The sequence below is a fragment of the Astatotilapia calliptera genome, chromosome 23, assembly GCF_964374335.1.
Source record: "Astatotilapia calliptera chromosome 23, fAstCal68.1, whole genome shotgun sequence".
Taxonomy (NCBI): Eukaryota; Metazoa; Chordata; class Actinopteri; order Cichliformes; family Cichlidae; genus Astatotilapia; species Astatotilapia calliptera.
In genome coordinates, this window is record NC_137443.1 from 40798944 (window position 1) to 40821042 (window position 22099).

At 40.1% G+C, this 22099-nt stretch overlaps 1 long non-coding RNA gene across 1 annotated transcript; it reads right to left on the bottom strand.

Moving 5' to 3' along the window:
• Positions 1-1015: 1015 nt before the first annotated feature.
• LOC145424250 (uncharacterized) lies at positions 1016-14454 on the bottom strand. Its single transcript, XR_013905272.1, has 2 exons — positions 13505-14454; positions 1016-1569 (listed from the first exon to the last, which is right to left on the bottom strand). It is a non-coding gene; the product is annotated as an uncharacterized LOC145424250 (long non-coding RNA).
• Between the last annotated feature and the right edge of the window lie 7645 nt (positions 14455-22099).

Below are 22099 nucleotides of genomic sequence, written 5' to 3' on the forward strand. Positions count from 1 at the left end.
TCTATTCATTTATTGATTTTGCGGCAGTGAGGGAGAGGGACTTTGTCACATACTGAGGGCTCACCTGACAGCTGATAGAGATTAAAACTCTTTGAAAGATTCTTTGTTGGGGGACATTTGGATGGTTTCATTTACACGAAAAAGGCCGCAAGGACACTGCTCCCACCCTGTCTGTTACTCCATCATCAGTTAATTGGTCCCGTGTGCTGTCTTACTGCAGGTGAATTACCTGCTCCAGGTAAAAGCAGCCCCTTGGATATCCCCGAAGGAAATCTGGTCTGCTTCTGATTGTCAACGAGCACCATGTTTAGTAGCAAACATTATTGCTGCTGTTTTTTTTTTTTTTCCATCTGTGACATAATTAAAGCTTGTTTGCATGCACATCAAAAGTGCAATTAGAGAATGATTAAGGCTATTTTTTTTAACAAGTTGCACATGCTCAGAGGAATATTTGAGGGCCTGGTGAAGTGTGTCGCTGTTATAGAGATCCACTTTTCTTCATTGTAGTGAAAATTTGATCTACTGGAGTCACTCTGTATTATTTGGAGAACTATTTACATGTGACCTTGAACCATATGAAGTTAGAAAAGCCAGTGCAGGTGCCTTCACAATACTAATCCAATGTATCTTTATTTTTCCGTCCCTGACTGAGCCTGATTTACAAACCTAATCAGGTATTCTCTTCACATTAATCTTCATTATCAGGTTATTCTGAAAAACAATTTGTGTTATATATTCAAAAAGCACAGAACTGGAAGTGGAAACAAATGAACAGTTCATCCATCTTTTTTCTTAAGCCATGTCAGTTTTTTTTCTTTGGTAATTTTCTTTAACTTTATTATTATTATTAAAAAAGATAAGGGTAGCTTGCTGGAGTTTGTGTTCCCTGCTGTGCCATGGAAACAGGGGTAAATGGTGACTAAGTAAATAGCTGCTGTGTTTTGCATGCATGTTTAATTGTTATTAAGGAGCCAGTGGACAAAAATAATGTGATGAAATAAAGAACTGACTCATATCAGGTTATCCAAGTGAAGCTTTATAGTATTTACAGAAGGTTAACAACATGTTAAGATTCCAGGTGGTGTAGATGTAACTGAGGGAGTGTATTGACATATGTATTGCCCTAATAACTCCTGTCAATGCAACAACTTGTGTATTATAAGTGAGGCTTTGCGCTGGCTGTGTTAAAGCTCACCAGCTCCTCAACTGTTTATTGTGCCGCTGAATAGGAAGAGAATGTTAACAAATTAAAGATGTGAGAGTGACAGAGAAAGCATGGATAATGTAGCTTGAATCATGCAGTTTCATTTTTGATAAGGCAGCGTGTGACATCCACAATCATACATTATCTGCAGAAACCCGGAAGGATACAAGTAGTTTGTTCAGTGTCTCAGTGAAAGAGTTAGCAGTTAGTGAAACAGTTTAAAGGAACCTGAACAACATTTGTGGTTTTTAGCCATCAAAACTCCTGAGTTTGTGTGTTCAGTAATCCTGTTGTCTTGAGGTGGCAGATGATGTTGATGAGATGCAGTTCTTCATTTTCAAGCTTCACTTCAGATCAGTGAAAGTCTGCAACAGACAGAGCAGTTTAGCAAACTTGATAGAAGGGGGGTGGGGAACAAAGCACTTTAAAAGAGGAAGCACAAAAACAACAGCTTCATTCAGACAGTTTCCCTCATTTTATACTATTATTACTGCTCTTGATATGAGCGCTGCTGTCCTGACAAGCTCAGCTAATCTAAATAAATAAATAGCCTTTCCTCAAAATCACATTCAAAAGTCATGGCCAAAGTTACAGCTTGGTTGGGTTTATTTCCCCCCCCCCCCTAGTTTTGTGAATAAAAAAAAAAGATGAGTGTTTTCCCTGGAACATTTATCTCTTCAGTGGTTTAAAATTAGACTAGATGCTTTCCCATCATCAAAATCCTTCACATTTCTAACAAATTGAATGCTTAAACATACTAAACACTAAAATAGCAAAAGTCCTCTGTATAAGCGAAATGACATTATTAAAATAGTTTGCACTGGTTCAATTACCTGAAAGTTGGTGCACATGTATATTTTTTATTTTTGTACTTAAAATTAAAAATTGCATATGCATGTATCCAGCAGCTGCTGGATTTTAAGCAGACAGCAGCACTGAGTGAGCCTGGACAGGCTGGAAATATCCAGACTGCTCTGACGGATATTGTTTGTGTCAGGGCAGCCAGCGGGCCGATAGCACAGTGCAGGAAGCTCTGCTGTAGGTCGACTCTGGATTTTTGGAAAGTGAGACTTTCAGATGTGGGATTAAAACAATTATTCAGTTTTTCAAGTTTATAAAAGCCAAAAAGGAATAATGAAACACTGGATGACTTCTTGTGTTATCAGACATGTTTTTTTTCTTTCAATAAGCGCATTCACTGCTGTATTTTGTTATGTTTTTTTTTCTGTTTCATGGTCTATATATTAAAAATCTATGTGTATGCACTTTCAGACAGAGGTAATTCATGTAAAAGATGTTTTTTGTGCTGTCAGAAACCCTCATTTCGTCAGATGATGATCACTCTGTAGTCAATACAATATGTTCACAACTACGAAGGAAGTTCAACATAGTCAGATTTGCTTTGTGTTAGCTATCTTAACAAAGCTTAAACCCCAGTCAATCAACACAGCTTTCTTTGTTAACCCAGCTTTCTGCTTCAGCCTATGTTAAAAGAATTGACATAACTACTGTGACGCCATCCACTAGTTTCTGAAGTCCTGTTTTGAAGGCTCAAGATCAGCTTCCACTGCCGGCATGCCAAACACAGCATAACCAAGATTTACAAAATAGGAAGTTTTTTTTAATTCAGCAGAAGCTGAACGAGTGACTGAGATCATGAAATTCGTGAGCAAAATGTTTAGCAGAGATATTGTCATTAGAATGGGTGATAGAGATTTTACAAGATTATTAAAATATAACAGCAAAATGCAACACTGGTGCACTGGTGATGATAATCACAACCACGCATCAGTCGCAATCACAAAGAAGATTGTCTCAAGTTCTCTTTATTTTGCTGCTCCCAGTGTTTTTTATTTGCTGCTCTCAGCTGCACATTAAAGCTCTGAAAGTTGATTTAGCCCAGTAAAATCAGACTTTATGCTCCACATAGGTCGCTAACCTATCATTCTCACTTCATAGTACAACAGACTGGAACCTTTACTTGGTAGACTTTACCTTTCGATGCTCCTCAGCAACGTTTTTAGAACTTTAAGTTACTAATTGTATCAAAGACACTTTCCATTATCCTCATCTTTTTATAAAACATACAATAATATTGCAAAAAGGGAATTTAAAAGATATCCCAATCTGTTTAGCTCTACTTAATACATCATATCGATCTCACTCCTGCGCAGAGCACATGATCAGATATTTTTTAGATAAAACAAGGTGTTAAGGATATTATTTCTATCTGCTTTTAGGCCTGAAGTCTCTAACCTATAAGTCCAAGAACACACACACACACACACACACACACTCACACACACACACACACACACACACACACACACACACACACACACACACACACACACACACACACACACGGACACACACATTCTAACAGAATCAAAGGCATTTCTTCTGTGCAGCAGCCGACCCGGTGGGTTTGTTTAAGGCTCACTGTCACAGCAAACTGTCAGCTCTACTGGAGCTCAGCAGCTCTGACTGAACAGACAGTACACAAACACACACATGCATGCTTGCATACAGTATGAATACACAGCTGGAAGGTATGACATATGTTAAGTGTTTAGAACAATTGTTAAGAAAAACCTCCTGGCATAGTCGAATTAAGCTTTTCTTTAAAGAAAATGCTAGCGCCGCTTCAGATATGTTATCTAGTCATGGGCTGGCTCGTCATATAAAAGGAGCTACAGTATCACATCAGATGTTGCTTTGTTTTCTGAAAGCTTCATTTTTTCTACATCTATTAAGAGGCAATATTTACATATATATTTTGAATACTTTTAGAGCATTTTTTTCTGCTCATGTGAAAAAACACACACACGGGGGGCGGGGGTGTTATTTTAGCTGAAAAGGTACTCGTAGTAACAATGCGTACAGGTGCAGAGACACCTGCTGCAGTCGGGGGCTGTGTTCTGTATGGTTGGACTATTGTAAATTATGGTGAACATTCAACAGTTGCTTTAATTTAGATAATTCCTTATCATCCTGATAAGTTATTACAGAATGCTTTTATTTTGAAAACCTTAATACCAATCAAGAATTTAAATGACAACATATAGTGGGATTTTTGATTGGATCGGTTGTTAGTGTTTTGTGTACTGATTCTTAGCAAAATACAAACGATTTAGATCATCTGTAAAGACTCATACATGCAAGCTGAATGATTGGAAGATGGAACATTCTGACTTGTCTACAAGAATTTGCCAACTACTCGCTGAGCAGCAGTGAAACTTGTAATATATGAGGCAAAAGGAAACAGAGACCATTTGTCTTACTGCTGGAACATACGCATAAAAAATGGGACAACTTTTACTTTGAAAGCGAGTGGTCTCAGTTTCCTCTGTGCCTCACCTTTTTTTTTTTTTTTTTTTTTAACTAATGCTTAGTGACCAGTTGATGAGATGTATACTCTGCTGCACCATATACCTATCTGCACCACTGTTACACCAGCAATGGCCAGCATCAACCACTTTACTACAAACTGGGAAATACAAATTTTTCCCTATAGCGACCGGTGGTTGCTGAATGGTTTCTAAGCCTGTGTGACTGGGGGCTAAAATCTATAGACTCTCTTAGCCCCTGCCCACTGAGGCTAACCTTTACATCACATGAAGGTATCATTTTGTAATACCAATGATAGAGCAACGACATGCATTCAGTGTTGCCAACTCCTCAGTAAGGAAAATCGCTATTGGTTGTCCTAAAAGTCGCTAGAAGTCGTTAAATGACGTCATCGCCTAATTTGCATAATTGGTCATGCTAATCTAATTGTAACCTATGTTGTTGGAGAGAGAAATAACATCGTGGAAGAGACATAAAGTGAGTAAAAAACGTCCTAAATGCATTTAGAGTTTATTTAGAACTACAAATTAAATTTCTTTTAGCAATTATTGTTTTTTTTAATGTCATAATTCCAACCCTGCTCCTTTACCCGGGCTTGGACCGGCAAAAGTGACCCGAAATTGGCACTCTGATGGAGTTACTTTGTGTGTGTGTGTTTATAAGTAGTTTTAAACCTTGTGATCCACAAAACAGCATAAGAGTAAAAGAGTAAAAGAAGAACTGACTGCGTTACAGCACCCGCTGCTTGTTGAGAGTAAAAGCGATACGCGCTTTCACGTCTTTTTTAGCGACTTTTTTCTTTTTTTCTAAAAAAAAGTCGCTAAGGGGTCTGAAAACTCGCTAAATATAGCGACAAAGTCGCTAAGTTGGCAACACTGCATGCATTTCCCTTTCCTTGTGTGGACAATAACGAGTTACGCCCAGGCATGTCTGACAGCGAAGTTCACGCGTTAGCCTCTGACGATTTAGAAAAAGGATCTGCTGTAATGACCTCCAACAAAGCACGATGCTTTCCAGTATATGTAAGAACATTGTTCCTGTCAAAAGGTAGAAACAACAGACTTGAGGTGAGTATAACCAGGATATGAAAAGTATATCGTAAAGTATAACTTTTTAAAAAAAATTTCTACATTTTTAAGCTGCTTGGTGTAACTTATATAATTGCACTGAGAAAAACTTGACTAACTCATTATTGAACTTTAATACTTAGTAGGCTAACACACAAATAAATCAAGACTTTTTTTCTTTGTAGACTGATGGGGTACTGGAGCATTTGTGCAAAGTGTGTGGCACTGATAGCGATCTCAAATATTAAAATGTGATAGGCGTCTTTCCCAGACTGTTTCAGCACATTTTTCTGATTGCTGATTGGTCTTGGCCAGTATACTTGTGATCCCCCCACGTCCCCACCACCACCACCAAAACACTGTGCCATGTTCCAGTGAGATGGGCTGAATTTATGCACAGACAGATACAATGCAGTCTGTGATTTTGTCTTATGGGTGTTGCCCTTTGGTGGTTACCAAAGCCCCCTGGACAGCACAAATGTAGGAGTTATGACTGACACTCAAATGCAGTTTTTAACCAAATAAACGAGGAAAAAAATGTTTGCAAATGTGCAAATATTAGCACGAGTAAAAGAATTTAACATGGCTGCATTATATGTCATGTGAGTTATTTAAAACTGATGTATTCATTGTTACTGTTACAGGTTTCAGAACACTGGAGAATCACAGACTTTGTTCGGATACTACGGCCGCTTCACTGAAATGTTCTAAGCTGTGAAATTGGAAGAAAGTCTACAAATTCCTGAACTAAGTACAGTTTAATGATGATTACTGAGAGACAATGCGAGCACTTTAACTTCTCTTCGCTCCACTAGCAATTGGCGGCATCATCAAGCTTTGACTTCAAGGTTTTGAAATTCACTTTCTTTAATAACTTGCATGAATAAATTAACCAGTTGCAACCATCCAGTTCCAGCCATCTCCACAGAGACTAACATCATCTTTCTTCCATCCATTTCCCCCCACCCCATTTTCAAGTGTCAGAGTAAAGTGGCCTGGTGTACCGAACACTGTTAAGCATTTGCACTCATCATTTAATCATCACACCTCGTCCTTTGATTGATGCCTAATGAATGCCTGGGGTCTCGGTTTACAAGACGATTGCTAACAGAGCCTTGCTAATGGGTTTTGCCTGTCTGGCAGACAGCTAAGGGTGCAGGCAGAGAAGTCCGCATTTACACTGGAGCTTTAAAACCATTTACTCTAACATTTCTAATACAGATGTTGGACACTTAAAGTCACATATCCTGAGCCTTTCTTTCCGGTCAGGTCCGTTTGCATAAAATAAAACAGTTTTCAGCTCAGTGTAAACAAGACCACAGGTCATCTCTTTTCAAATACTTGAACAATTAGCAGCCACATCACTTTTTGCTAATGGGATCTAGCAGCAATGACCAGAAACTTGCTTTGAGCTTTATATCTCAAAAACAGCATGGAGATGCTTAGAGTGGAGATGCTCAGGCTGTGCCATTTCCCTACTCTTACTCTGGTCCACCTCTTGAGGACCCATCTGAACTTTTCAAAGAAAATGCTTAGAAAGACTTGCTGAGCTGTGAACTGTGTAATTACTACAAATGATTAAGAGCCTTTGGTGGGAGTATGGGGGTGGAGGAAAAGCATGCAAACTTAAAAATAAAGTCCATTAAAGCCAACTGGTTATACTGCCGTACCAAATGTAAGAGCGCATGATTTCTGACTGACTTCATGTTTCAGCTTCAGATGAGCTTCTACATCGTAGCTGAGACCAAATGCTCTGTGAGGTGATCTGGATTTTTGCTCTAAACCAGGGAAATTACGCATTACGTGCATCCTTGACGCCTTACAAGCATTCTGAATGCATTTCCTTTCTTTAGAAAGGATTTGAAAAGACTGTTTCATATAACCTGCATTGTTTATGCTCTACAGTATTTACTTCTGTCGTTGGCACATTGTCTGGTTGCTTTTTTTCCTTTCCTCTCGTATTAACTGTACAAGATGTAGTCAAAGGTTGAACCTTTAGGCAGAAATTGATATTTTGCCTTCCATCTCAATGTTTGTCCAGCGTACAATGCAACCAGGCAAACAGGGACCTACTTAAGAAAAGGGTAGATCAAAAAAGACATAGTCCATTGTGCAATGAGCAATCAAAAACTGTTTCACAGGTGCAAAAGTCTTTTTTGCAGTAAGCAGGTGAGTATTTGCTTTTCAGACTCATGTTTAACTCTTTGTTTTTTTTTAGTCTTGTCTGTCGGTGATAGGTTAGGATCGGGAATGTTGTGTTCCCAAACACAAGCAGGAAAGGAATGGGAAATTCATTAGCAGAAATTGTCAAACTCTAATGAGTAATTTCTGAAACGTGATGTGTAAAAACAGATTATTAAAAAAAAACATGATGCTGTTAATGTAGCAGCGATGATCAACATCCTGCTTTGACCTTTGGCACTTTCAGCTGAGCTATTCACATCGAGCCTTTATTTTTCATCCATCGCTCTTCCATCTGCTGCAGGCGGGTCAAGCAGTGTTGATGCCGCGGCTACATTTTTATTTGTGCCCCCCTCCCTCATAACATCCCCCACATACCCACAACCCTCCACAGACACACACACACACACACACACACACACACACACACACACACACACACACACACACACACACACACACACACACACACACACACACACACACACACACACACCAGAATACACATTTAATTTAATTAGAGCATGCGTGGCCTCCCTCTCTGCCAGTATTGTCGAGGCGCTCGGGAGCAGCCAACACTATCACTGATTGCTTCTAGATAGGCAGAAATATGATTAGACCACGTGTTTGAGTTTGCCTGTTTGTGCAGGAACTGGGAAGAAATCTGATTGGGGTTTTGTCAGCGGTGAGAGCAGAGGTAAGCTGAAGGCTTGAGAAAGATGAGGAGATGATTGGAAGGATTGGAAAGAAGTATTTTTTAATTTAATGGAGGTCTAAGGTGTTTGTCGTATACTGTATAGAAATGTTAATCCCTGGGATTCATGACATAAGGTGCTTTGCAATCAGCGTTTACTAAAAAGAAACTAAAACTGTGTGTTGAGAAGCAGTACAGGATTCTTGCAAGAAACAGCATCATAGAGATGGCTTTAAAACAATCATCACATTTTTGCTCAGGCAAGCAAGAAGGTCAGACTCAGCCACACTCCTGGTAAATCAGCTCTTTATGAAGTGAACTAGCAAATCCCACATGGAGTTCTGCATTTAAGTAGTGCTATATGTGTTGACACTGATGCCTGCTCTGTTGTTCTGTCTGCTCACATTTCTACATATGTGTGCATGGAAGGGCACAGAGGTCCCAGAAAAGACTGCAATAGCCACAAGATATAAATAGCTGCAGATGGAAACTACTACTCCTGAAAGAATCCTGCATTTGTAAGGCCACTCCTGTAGCTCTTACATGATCAGAGGGAAGTTGGAGGAAATGGTAAATGAAGAGTGGAAGGATCAGGAGGAGGAAGAGCACAGAGGGGGAGGAAGGAGATCCTTAACCTCTTATTATTAGTTTGATTTTCAAATGGACAGGAGGTAAACATGAAAGCCTTGATTCTTTGTATAATAAGATTAGTGTTATTAAAGGGAGAAGGGCAGATAGAAAGGAGCGAGGGAAGAATAAAGAAGTGACCTTTGAAGAACAAGGTAAGGAGAGAGGGAGGAACCCTGCTGAGGAGTGGTGAAAAGAGAGAAAAGGGAAGTGTGTGTGTGTGTGTGTGTGTGTGTGTGTGTGTGTGTGTGTGTGTGTGTGTGTGTGAGAGAGAGAGAAAGAGAGAGACGGGGGGAGGGAGGGAGGGCGGGGATGGAGTGACCCGGCGAAAACAGATTAGTCGGCCATGAAGAGGATTACCAGCAATGATAGTCCCTCAGAGAGCAGTCAGTCTCAGCCAATGCAAACACACACACACACACACACACACACACACACACACACACACACACACACACACACACACACACACACACACACACACACACACACACACAATGAACACATCAAAGTGATCAGCATCAGTTCAACCTGTCTGGTTAATGCAAACACACACATATCTGTCAGAATACACAAAGCACATCCACTGCACACACAGTGTGAAATCATGATGCATGCTGGAACCTCGCTTTCATTCCACTGCTCAAATCCAGCAGCTGAATTCTTTTTTACGACAGGGTTTTTACAAAAAAACCAACTGTTTGCTGCTTTAAACGACTCAACGGGTGGGCTCAGCTCAAGTCTCCTGGGAGCTACCGGTCAGGTTGTTCTCTCCTATATGCAGATCAAAATTCGTTTTTGCTAAACTTTCAGAACTTGCAATCATAATCCAAGGTAAGAGCTTTAAAGTGGGGATGTAAAAGTAAGAGAAGCAAAGTAAGTACCTACAGTAGATGGTGGTTGGCACACCCTAGTTTGGCCCTTTTCAACACAGAACTACAGTCAATGCAAATGTCAAAGTTGGATTATCTACTTTTCAAATAATAACCAAACGTAAAGTAAGACACGTTAACTGAGACTACACACCATTAATCGTAGAATATGGATCTCAGTACTGTCAGTGCATTCACCTCTTTCATTTCCCTGGGACAACGTGACGTCACAGGTGTGAGTGCAAGAACTGCAGTGTAGTACTTCCTCCAGAGGAGGTGGATGCATCAGCAATTCTGAGATTCATATCCTCCTATGAGATCTGATTTTTCCCCCCTATTGTAAATCATGAATGAATGAAAGAAATTAACTAGTTCTGCATGACATTCAGGATTTACTTTTTGTTTGTTTGTTAACAAAACTGCTGAAGTTAAATGAGTCCAGCTCACTGTTGGTATAACACATATGCAATGATATCACAAGCACAGCGCTACTTTCATACACACCCTGCCCCTACTTTCTCTGTCATCAGCAGAGAAAACAGCTGACTGCCAACAGATACCTCTCTCTCTGTGTGTGTGTGTGTGTGTGTGTGTGTGTGTGTGTGTGTGTGTGTGTGTGTGTGGCAAAGAGCAGCTAATCCCACACAACCCCACTGTGGCCGAGTTTACCTGACACATCTGATTCTGTCAGCTGAAATCACAGTTGTTCTAACTTTATGTTAACTTACCAGTTTATGAGGTTGTGGAGTACGGTGTGTGTAAAAACATATTAATTTATTCACTTGACAAATGTTTGGCTAACAACATGCATTTGAGGAGACATGATTTAACATTTTATTAAGAAAAAACAAGATTAATTATGAAATCTACTTTTTTTTATGTCTATTAGAACACAAATTCACATCTAATGAAATTAAAGCCCACTTCTTTATCTACCTTTAAAAAAAACATGCAATACAGTGAAAAAGTAAAAGAAAATAAGTCATAAAGTTCAAATTACAATTTAAAAATGGTGACATTTACAAATTAGCTGTCTGATTTATTAGTCTAAGTTTGTTTGACAAAGTAAGTTTGACATATTCTGATTTTTTTGGTAGGAGGTAAAGGTAGTAGGAATTTGAGAGTATGTAAAAACCGTGTATAATGAAAAAAGTATAGGCAAATATAGAAATTCAGCATACAGATGATAATGATCCTTTTTCCCAAACGCACAATTATAACTTAATTTTATTAACAAAGAAAATAATAATAAAAAGCAACACCAAAAACTCAATGAACTTGTGAAGCTGGGAGCGTATGGTCGGTTAGCAATCTTCAGTTGATTTGCTTTCTGAAAGCAAAAATCCATATAACTTATGAGGTCGGTCTGAGGGTCATCTTTGCCAATTTTAATAATGACTGGAAAGAAATTATGGGATGGGAAAAATGTCTTCAAATTAGACGCTTAGACACGACCTGATCCAAAAAATCCAGCAGTGGCTTGTTTGTGGAAAATTGGGCTCCTCTAAGCTTATTGATAAAGACACTATAAGGAAGTGTGAAGGTCATTATTTTCAAATAAAATTGTCCCCTACCCTCAGTACAAAGTAACACAATACCAGTTCTGTTATCTAAGAAAACAAATTTTAACATGAAGTAGATCATTTTCATTTGAAATTAAGTTTTTGGAGTATAAAGAAGTTGAAAATCATAATTATGTTTTTTTTCTCTTCTTTTACTTGTATATGAGGGGATCCACAAAAACCAGAGGGAGCCTGATATAAGTTATTACACGACCTGAAGAATATTAATAATTCATAACTATTTTTTTTCACCAGTCATTTCTATTAGTGTCCAGTAATGGACTGGTCAACTTTAAATTCATCCATCCATCCATCCATCCATTCGCTACCGCTTATCCTTTTCAGGGTCGCGGGGGGTGCTGGTGCCAATCCCAGCTGTCATAGGGCGAGAGGCGGGGTACACCCTGGACGGGTCGCCAGTCTGTCACAGGGCTAACACACAAGGACAGACAACCATTCATACTCACATTCACTCGCACATTCACACCTAGTGGCAATTTGGATTATCCAATTAACCTATCCCCACAAACTTTAAATTCAACATCACAAAATTCAGAAAAGGCCAAACCTACACACAAATCAATATCCAAATAAAATGATGAAGGGCAGGAGCCTGAAGCAGTTTTTCTTGCTGACATTTCTCTCTATCCTGCTGAGGGAAAGTTTTGATATTGGACCCCCCTCAGAGGAGGATGGGGGTCCTCTCTCTCCCCCTACACATCCTAAATGAGGGCTTTTTCGTAGTTGTTGGTAGGGGGTGTCCGCTCTGGGAAGAATGAGGACTTCCTGTGGAGGGCCTTTAAGTGTGGGGTTGAGGAGCCGCTACCTCACTCTCTCGCGCTCCCTTGCACTTGTTCTCAATGTCTCTTGCTCATCCTAAATGGGTTCAAGCTTCAAGCCAGGGCCAGCTGCTTTCAAAGACCCCAAAGAGCAGTTATCCCGCACCTGCCCTTTCCTCCCTTCTCTTGATAACCTTTTCTTCTTATTTTGTTCCTTCCCTATTCCTTTTCACTCCTGTCCTTCACTTAAGCGTTCTCTCCTCTTCCTCCCATTTATGTCTCTCTGGCTATCCTATTTGCTTCTCTTGGTGTTTCCACCTGGAGTTACACTATCTGCTTTCTGTCTGCTTTGTATGATTCTAGTTTGAGCATGCTAGAAGAGTGATTTTGAGTGAGATTTTTCCTAGCCCAGGGTTTCTTCGTTGGGCTTAAATCACCCCTTAAATGAAATCTGAGCTGTTGTCATATATTAACAAGCCACATGTTTCGCAACAATCTGTAAGTACATGCTCACATTTAAGAATCTGCTCCCAGGAATCCAATCCAAGACAACAGTTACGCTCTGAAAAACACCGATGTCATATTTAAGGCACTAGAGCTTTTGCACACCACGTAAGCTGTTCCTTTCTCTGATTCTGCATTGTGGTCACTTTCGGTGGTAATAAAACCATTTTGTTAAAGCTGAAAATCTGTGAAGGCCTACTTTTCTTCCTCATCACAAAATCAGCACTGAGAATTGAATGTATAAGTATAAGACACCAGCATTAATCTTCCCATGATCGTAAGATTCTTGACTAAAACTAAAAGACACCACATGGCTCTTGGCGAATGCACATAAATTTCCCCAATTCACTTCTTTCCATTGCCAGCTAACAAACCCAGCCATCAACAGTAGTCATAGTAGCTCTTTGCAGGGACCCTCTGCTACAACTTGGTGCAATTATTATATTTTTTTTCGCCAATGATGTTGAGGCTTTTTGTAGTTTTTGTGAAAGCAGTGCTTATATGAGAACAGTTGTTGCATAATTATACAGATTCCCTGCTTTCAAAGCACGAAAATATACATTTACCTTCAGCAACTTATTAGCAAAAAAACTTCAACCATGCAAACACACACACACTGTCAGGCCTCAAAGGACCCTCCCTCCTTTAGAAGACGCAACATACCTTCCCTCATTTTACCAGCATCCATGCATCCATGACAATAAAGCAGCAGGTAGGCAAACTGAGAACTTTTCCTCCCAAATATCCATTTTGCCATTGCAGTAACCAACGAGTCCATCAAGAGGCAAGAGACGCTTTGATTTGTACACTTTTTAAAAGCAATGTTTTCTGGATAGATAGAAGGTGAGCACAAAAGAATGGATGCCCGGTGCTGTCTCCATTATTCCTCATAAGTTCTTGTTTTTCCTAGTTAGATACATTTCCCACTACTTTTCCAATAGTCTGTGTATTGGCTAGCAGTGACAGATTGTCCCCTAGCACATCTTCGTTAGGTAGCTCCCACAGAGGTTTATATATCCATTAATGGCACAAACTTGGTTACGTGTTGGAGAACTAAACTCTGTCCCCGTTTTCAGTACCCATGACTTTTTCTTCTACTTCACTCCTTTTCCCAGTGCTTTCCTCCTGGGTTATTCTGAGCTCTTCCTAAAACCTCTTCTGGTGCTGCCTTGAATCAACTCCTCGGGCCTTCCCCGTTTGGTGTTCCTCCCATCTCTGATTCTTTCCAGTGCCACCACCGATGGCCGGCGTGGCTCTCCGCTCCCCTCCAACCAATACCGGGTTTTATTTAATTTGTCCATATAATAGACGTGAATGAACCCTGGGGTTTAGGGCTACACAGGCAGAGAAAGCAACAGAGGAGGGAGGGGCAGGGCGCTCAGCAATGTGTGTTAAAAGAGAAACAATAAGTGCCATTATTTTTGATTGGCTTCCCCTATTTGAAAATTACTTCCAAAGTGTGATGTCCTATTGTGGGAGCAGAATAACGCTGAACAATGTGGCAGGGGGCGGGAGCGAGAGGATAGTCTTATATACCCAGACTAATATTCAAGGGGGCTTTGGCTGATGCCGGCTGGCCCGCACTGGCTAACCCTGCAGTGCAGCACTGGGCCTGGGGTTAGGCTCATAATGGGATGCATTGGGAGGCCTTTAGTTCCCATTGTGGCAGCTATGTCAACAGAGAGGCCACTGGGAGCTGCCTGGCATGTGGAACGGAAAAAAGGCCCTTTATCCCCGTCTTTCTATGCTTCGTGTGTGTGAGAGAGGGAGACGTTATCACAGCAGTTCAGTGCACCAGCACAATCCATGTCCTTTTTTTACCCCATTAAAAGTCTGTTATAGACTGTAAAACGTGAACAAAATGTACCTATATTAAATATCTGTGCATGAGTCATTGCACTTACTATGCTACAGACTGTTTGGATGAAATTAACATATTTACTTATTGGTCTGTGAATTACAGTCCCCATTTTTAGGCAGCTAAAATGTTATGTCGTCAGGCCTAGAAGCAGTGTTGGTCAAGTTACTTGAAAAAAGTAATCAGTAACGAATTACTGATTACTTCCCCCAAAAAGTAATCCTGTTACTTTACTGATTACTTATTTTCAAAAGTAATTACTTAGATACTTAGTTACTTTTTAAAAACACGATTTACAACCTGAATAGGTGATAAAGCGATAGATCTTTCAGCCCAATTCTACTTTTTCTGCATAATCCATCATACAAAATGTAATCAAATGGAAAAGTATCTTTTTTTAAAACTTGTTTTATCAGTTTTAATCTTTTAACTTTATGCATCAAGCAAAAATTAAATTATATGCAACATTCTCTGACTGGAAGAAATTAGTTTAACATTTAAACCTATTTTCTGTACATTCCAGCACATAAAATAAAATATTTTTTGTGTTTACACTCAGTCTTTCAAATAGATGCAAGTAAAACACAGCAGAAAATAAATAAAATCAAAGACTAGCGGCCCTGTTGCTCTATTTTCACCTGTAAAGCAGGAGTGGGGTAGGCGGAGGTTTGCCCTGGTGCAGGTGTGCCGCAGCGGTCAGTGGAAGAATCCGTGAGTTTCTCTGTGAATTTCCCATTACGTCGTAGCGCACTCGGTGCTTGTTTAGGGTTCTTTTTCGCTGTAAAAATAAGTTTTCTTCCCACGCACAACGGACGCTAATGTTTTTGTCACTTTTTATGGAATCAAACTCAAAGTAAGGTCAGTACTTCCACGCTTTAAACGCTGCACGCTCATACTCTCTCCCGCACTCGATATATGATCCATTGTTGATCTGCACACAGCTGTTGTCACGAACGTCGCACTTGCTTACGTCACTGTCATGAGACATTCTCGCAAAAAAAAAATCACGGTTTTAGTAACGCAGTAACGCAGCGTTCCTACGGGAAAGTAACGGTAATCTAATGACCTTTTTGCAATAGTAATCCCTTACTTTACTCGTTACTTGAAAAAAGTAATCAGATTACAGTAACGCATTACAAGTAACAGATAGTTGAACTCATCTGAGATTTTTAGTAGATGTTGTCACGGTGGGGTGCGCCGGTGTGAAGATGAGGTAGACCCAAAAGCAGACACGGTGGAGACAGAACTAAGTTTCCAAAAATAAAGTGAGCCTTTATTGTGGCTGCTGGCATGAGAAAAATACCAGAGACACACTGAAACTGGGAAAACTAAGGAGACTAAAACACTGTGTAAACTAAAAGACTATGACACTCTGTGAAAGAACTATGAAAAACTATACACGCAGAGTTACTAGGAATGCTATGAAACACAGTGAAACAATGAGGGAAAACTATGAAATCTGTGGTGAGGATAACAGACGATCTGACAAAGACTGAACTGAAACACACAGACTAAATACCCACAGGGATGATTAGAGGAAGTGGAAACACATGAGGGAGAACAGCTGACACACATAAACCTAATGACAGGACCGGGGACGTGAAACTGAACACAATGAACAAAGAACTCTTTCAAAATAAAACAGGAAACATGGAGAAGTAGACATGACAAACTTGACAATGAGAGCCATACAGACCAGAAATATGATAGATAAGACACATACAACAATGAGGGGAACTTGGACACAGGGGTGATAACACAAGGGGAACCTGATAAACCATGAACTAAAACTGTAAACTAGACATGACGAACTTAACTAGAAAACTGAAAAGAAACTGGAATACAGATGAAAAAACAAAATAACAGGAACTCAGAAACACTGGGTGGCCTGACCCAGGACCATGACAGATGTACCCATGGTGCCAATTTGAAAATCCCATGTTGCCTTGTTCTCAAGTTATCATGTTTACAAAGTTACAAAAATCAAGAAGTCCCCCTTCTTTCTGAAAATTGTTTATTTAAAAAAAAAATAACTCGACCATCTAATTTTTACTGTTAGATATGCATTATTTTTGTACAGTCCTGTATTTTGCTACCGAAAATGTTCACGCTAGTCAAAATCACAGTGAGTTATAGATTTACCAAGCTAGCTAGTCTATGCTAGCATTGCTGGATAACTCTCTAGCTTCTATCTGTTATTACATTCATAAAATATACCAGAAATAATATGCCAACGTACAAAATGCCAGAAAAAATAAAGTCTTGGCACAAAAAACACTGAGTCAGTTTAGCTGAACACAAATGGGACACAACATGATCAAGTTACAAAAAAAGATAAATAGTTTTACTAGATTGGTAAATGGTTAAACATCTGATAAAAATTTCACAAAATTTATAGAAACTGTCAATTTACAGATACTGTACACTATATAGTCAAACGTATTCGCTCATCTACCTTCACACTCATATAATCCATTCTGAATCCACAGGTTTTAATATCTCGCCAGCCTACAGTTTACAGCTATAACACCTTCAACTATTGTGGAAAAGTTTTCCACAAGGTTTAGGAGTGTGTTTACGGGAATTTTTGAACATTCTTCCAGAAGTGCATTTGTGGGGTCAGACACTAATGAACAAGAAGGCCTGGCTCACAGTCTCTGCTCTAATTCATCCCCAAGGTATTCTGTCGGGTTGAGGTGAGGACTCTGTGCAGACCAGTCAACTTCTCCCACACGAAACTTGTGTCTTGTGTGAAACTTGTGTGAAAAGCATACAAGAGTGAAAACAGATATAAGATCCCTTGAAAAATTATATAAATGAAACTTGTATGTTTTGGATACTTACTAAAACAATATATGAAAGTAATGAGAAGGTGGCCACATTCATGAGTAAATCATATAAGCCTTATATGATTCACTATATGAAGTAGGCCACATCTTATGCAAGTCTTTTATAAGTTTTTACTATTTCTTTTCCATATGGGAAGGGCCTGGGCCCAAGTACCGAAAAACAACCCACACCTTAATCCTCCCTCCACCAAACTTTACTTTAAGTACCGTTAAGTACCGTTCTCCTGGCAACCACCAAACCCAACCTTGTCCACCCGATTGCCAGAGGGAGAAGTGTGTTTCATCACTCCAGAGAACACATCTCCACTGCTTTAGAGTCCAGTGGCTGCATGCTTTACACCACTGCATCCAGGTTAGATGCAGCTAATCTGACAGCTACATGGCGTTTGGAGATTTGCAGTGATTGACTCTTCAGAAAGTTGTCGACCTCTGTACCTCTGTTTCCACTTTCTTATGATACCACTAACAGTTGACTGTGAAATATCTAGTTGCTAGAAAATTTTATGACTGGACTTGTTGCACACGTGGCATTCTTTCACAGTACTACGCTGGAATTCACTGAGCTCCTGAGAGCGAGCCATTCTTTCACAAATGTTTGTAGAAGCAGTCTGCATGCCTAGGTACTTGATTTCTTTTTTTATACCTGTGGCCATGGAAGTGATTGGAACACCTGAACTCAATTATCAAGAAGGGTGAGTTAATACTTTTGGCAGTATAGCATACCTGCTGTAAAGACAGAAAAGTCGCCAGCCTCATTAAAGGGACATATTTGACTGCCGGGCCAGCTGGAAGGTGTGGCTGTGCTGAGCACGGTTTTCTCTCTCATACCTGAGAGGTTTCTTGGAAAAGGATTTGCTGCCAAATATTACATTTTATAACAGCAGTTTATGCTTCACAAACTCTTAGAATTCACTTTTTCTGACATAGTTTTGAGAAATATTTGTAGACCATTTAGTTAAAATAACAAATATTGTCCAGTTTCTGTTGGTTGTGTCATTGCTCGGCTGTTTTTGCGCACAGCTGGGTTTCTCTGTCTTTGGCCGTATGCAGGATGACAAATCTTTTTTTTTTTTTTTTTTTAAAAATGACAGTTCAAATTAGGCAAAATTTCCAAAATCAAAATCAAACACCAGAAGTTCCTTCAATAACTATGAGTGAACAGCTATCAGAGCAGTTAGTGAAATTTCTATGTTACAAAGAGAGTAATATCTCACAGTTTTCCTGACAAACAATAAAAAACAGAAATGTGAACAAGCTAAGCAGCCAGTCTACATGCGCACACACACACACACACACACACACACACACACACACACACACACACACACACACACACACACACACACACACACACACACACACACACACGCAGATGCACACAAAAGGTAGCTGCTGGCTTGTCACTATCACTGAATTCATTCATCCAACTCCACCTGGGAATGAGACGGACACGTGTGTTTACTCTAGATTCTATTCCCCCCGGGCAAACACACACACAACAGTATTATTCTTGTCTCCTGGCTGAGAAGAGGCAACCTTGAGGAAGCCGGTGAAGCTGAATAAATAGTGGCATCCAAACACACGTGTACACATGTATGCAAATACACCCATACACACACCTAAACAAACAGCAATGGCAGAATCACACACTAAGCAGCTCTCATTACCAGCAGGCACAATAAGCTGATGTCCAGAAACACAGAAGGACTACACTGCAGCCCAGCGAGACTGGAAGGACAAACCAGCAAGCCAGACACACACACACACGCTATGCTAATGTCTCCAACTGCATGTCCAGTAAAGCTTTTTTGATTTTGCCAAAAAAAAAAAAAAACACAGATAAAATTCCTATGTGTAAATGTTTAAACATCATACAGGCTCACATAAATCTCTAATTTTAACCAGAGCAGAAAAGATGAGATTGGTTAAAAATGGGAGGCTGATGGACAGCTCTGGATTCTATTTGTTTGTCACAACCCGAGCAGCATCAGCAGTTTCCTATTGGTTCCTTTTGTTCGACTGACATAGATAAAGCACGAGAGAGCGTGTGTAAGTGGTCAGCACAGAAGGCAGTAGAAAGAAAAACACTGGCAGAGTGACATGATGTGTCAGGGGGAAAAAAGCCAAATTTATAAATAACTCTTTATTTTGCATTTATATAGAGTTTAACCAGTCTTTTTATACACAACTTTCCAGTTTATGTGGTAGAGCTTCATGCTTTTTCTTTCTGAATTGAAGTTAAATGGAGCTGTCTTTCCATGTGTTCATGCTAGGCTTTAACTCAGCACATCCCAGCTGATCTCTAAAAACATCCAAATCTGGGATTTTGTCTTGGTGTCTTAAAAGTTAAGTCAATGTCCGATGGTGTCCCCATCTCATATGTTATGTTCAGATAAAATTAATCTGTAATAGCAGTACTGCAGATTTTGGTGTCGGTGTGATACCATGTAAATACAGGGCCAGTGTTGCCAATACCAAGACAGATACTTTTACTTTATAAAGGCAGCTTATGTAGGGGAGAGCAATGTGTCATGATTTATGAGATGATCACCATTAATTTGCAAATCCTGAACACATTTTAATGACCACTAAATCAATAAACTTTTTTTCTGTGGGCTACTTATTGAACGTGCCAGAAAGAAACAGTGTATTGATCCTATGGTACTAGCATCGAACCGATACCAATATCAGAGTTGGTATGGATATTATTGATATTTGGATCGTTCCGCCCGCCTCTATGTAACAGTAAAGATGGTAGCCTTGGAAATATTTAAAAAAGAAACTGAACAGGTTTAGTTCCTATGTAACTAATACAGTATATGTGCCAAACAGATGTATGTTTATAGTTTCCTTCTCTGACACAGCTTCCTCACAGCGATCAGTAAAGGCCCTCATATCTTATGTACACCTGTACACACTTTACCATGTGCACACATACATGCACGCGCACAGCTAATGACGAGCCCCCCGGCTGACCCGCTGACCCTCATCACAGTAACAAAGAGGCAGATAGCAGCAGCAGGACAATAGGATGAAGAGGTTGCTTAGGGTGACGAGATAAAAGCAGTGACACTAAGGTGATGGAGAGATCAAGAGCGTGACAGGAGGACAACACCAGGAGTAAGGGTTAGAGGAAGTGAATGCACAGAACTCATCTTGGATCTACCCGGCTGGAAAGTGAGATAATTATTTTAGAAATTAAATGAAAATATCTCTGAAGAGAAAAATCACTGTAAAAATCCCTCCACATCCTGTCCTCCATGTGTGCATCAGGCAGGTATTTAGGTGGGTGTATGCTGGGTGAAGACTCCAGAGCATCAGTGCTCAGTCAGTCAAACTGGACAGATGATCAGGATAAGAGTAAGAAACAGGCACGTCCATCATTCTGGCTTTCTCCAGCATGAAGACCACACCTTATCATCTCATCACTGTGCTGTCAGCAGCATACTCCCGAACTACACACACACAACCTGTCAATTTGCACTGATAACACGTCCATTATTCTTGGTTCAGTTTGACTGACAACATAAGCGTATTTTTAGGGACACAAAATCACACATTCCTAGCACTGCTTTAGCACCCCTACATGTGTGTTTATTACACATCTGAATTTTAGTAGTAGCATTGTAGTAGCTGCACCATAAATGTAAAAATCCTTGGCGGCTTCTTTCTTGAGACATAGCATTTACCAGACTTTCAGAAAACTTAACCTCATGGTCTAGGTCAGAGGTCATGGTCAGTGACATCCGAACTTGTCTGAGATTTTTAACAGATGCCCCTATTGTATTAATTTAGAAATCCTATGTCACCTTGTTCTTGAGTAATCATGTAATCAAGTTTAAGGCTGAGGACTAAAAATTCTGTTGGGTGTTTGCCAGACTTGGCAAAGGATTCTGGGAAGTAGCTAGCCGGTCGTCACGGCAAAGCTACGAGAGCGTCTCTCAGCATGGGCCCGAAAAAAGTTCTGTCAGCCGAGGAAGGAGACGATATTAAGAAGTCGCTGGAGTTTATGACAGAGGAGATTTCTACTGTCAAACTGCAGCAGAAAGCCATCCTGGACCTGGTCGAGGAAGTTAAGGCTCTCCGCATCCAGAACGCCGAGAAGGATCGGCGGCTGGCGTACCTGGAGAACAGAGTGGCGGATTTGGAGCAGTACACCCGGATGAACGATGTTATCATCACGGGGCTTCGCATCAAACCCCGGTCATACGCCCGGGCGGTCGCCACTGACAATGTAGGAGGGCCAGGAGAGGAAGATGTCAACTCCACGGAGCATCAAGTGGTTACCTTTCTACGGTCCAAAGGTGTGGAAGTGGATTATAACAACATTGAGGCTTGCCACCCTCTACCCCGAAAAAATGACAGTAACAAACCAGCCATCATTGTGAGATTTGCAAACAGAAAACAGAAAACAGCACTGTTAAAACAAGGAAGGAAACTGAAAGGATCCGATGTCTTCATGAACGAACATCTGATAAAAAGAAATGCGGACATTGCCAGGAAAGCACGTTACTTGAAGAAACAGGGAAAAATTCAAAATACATGGACCAC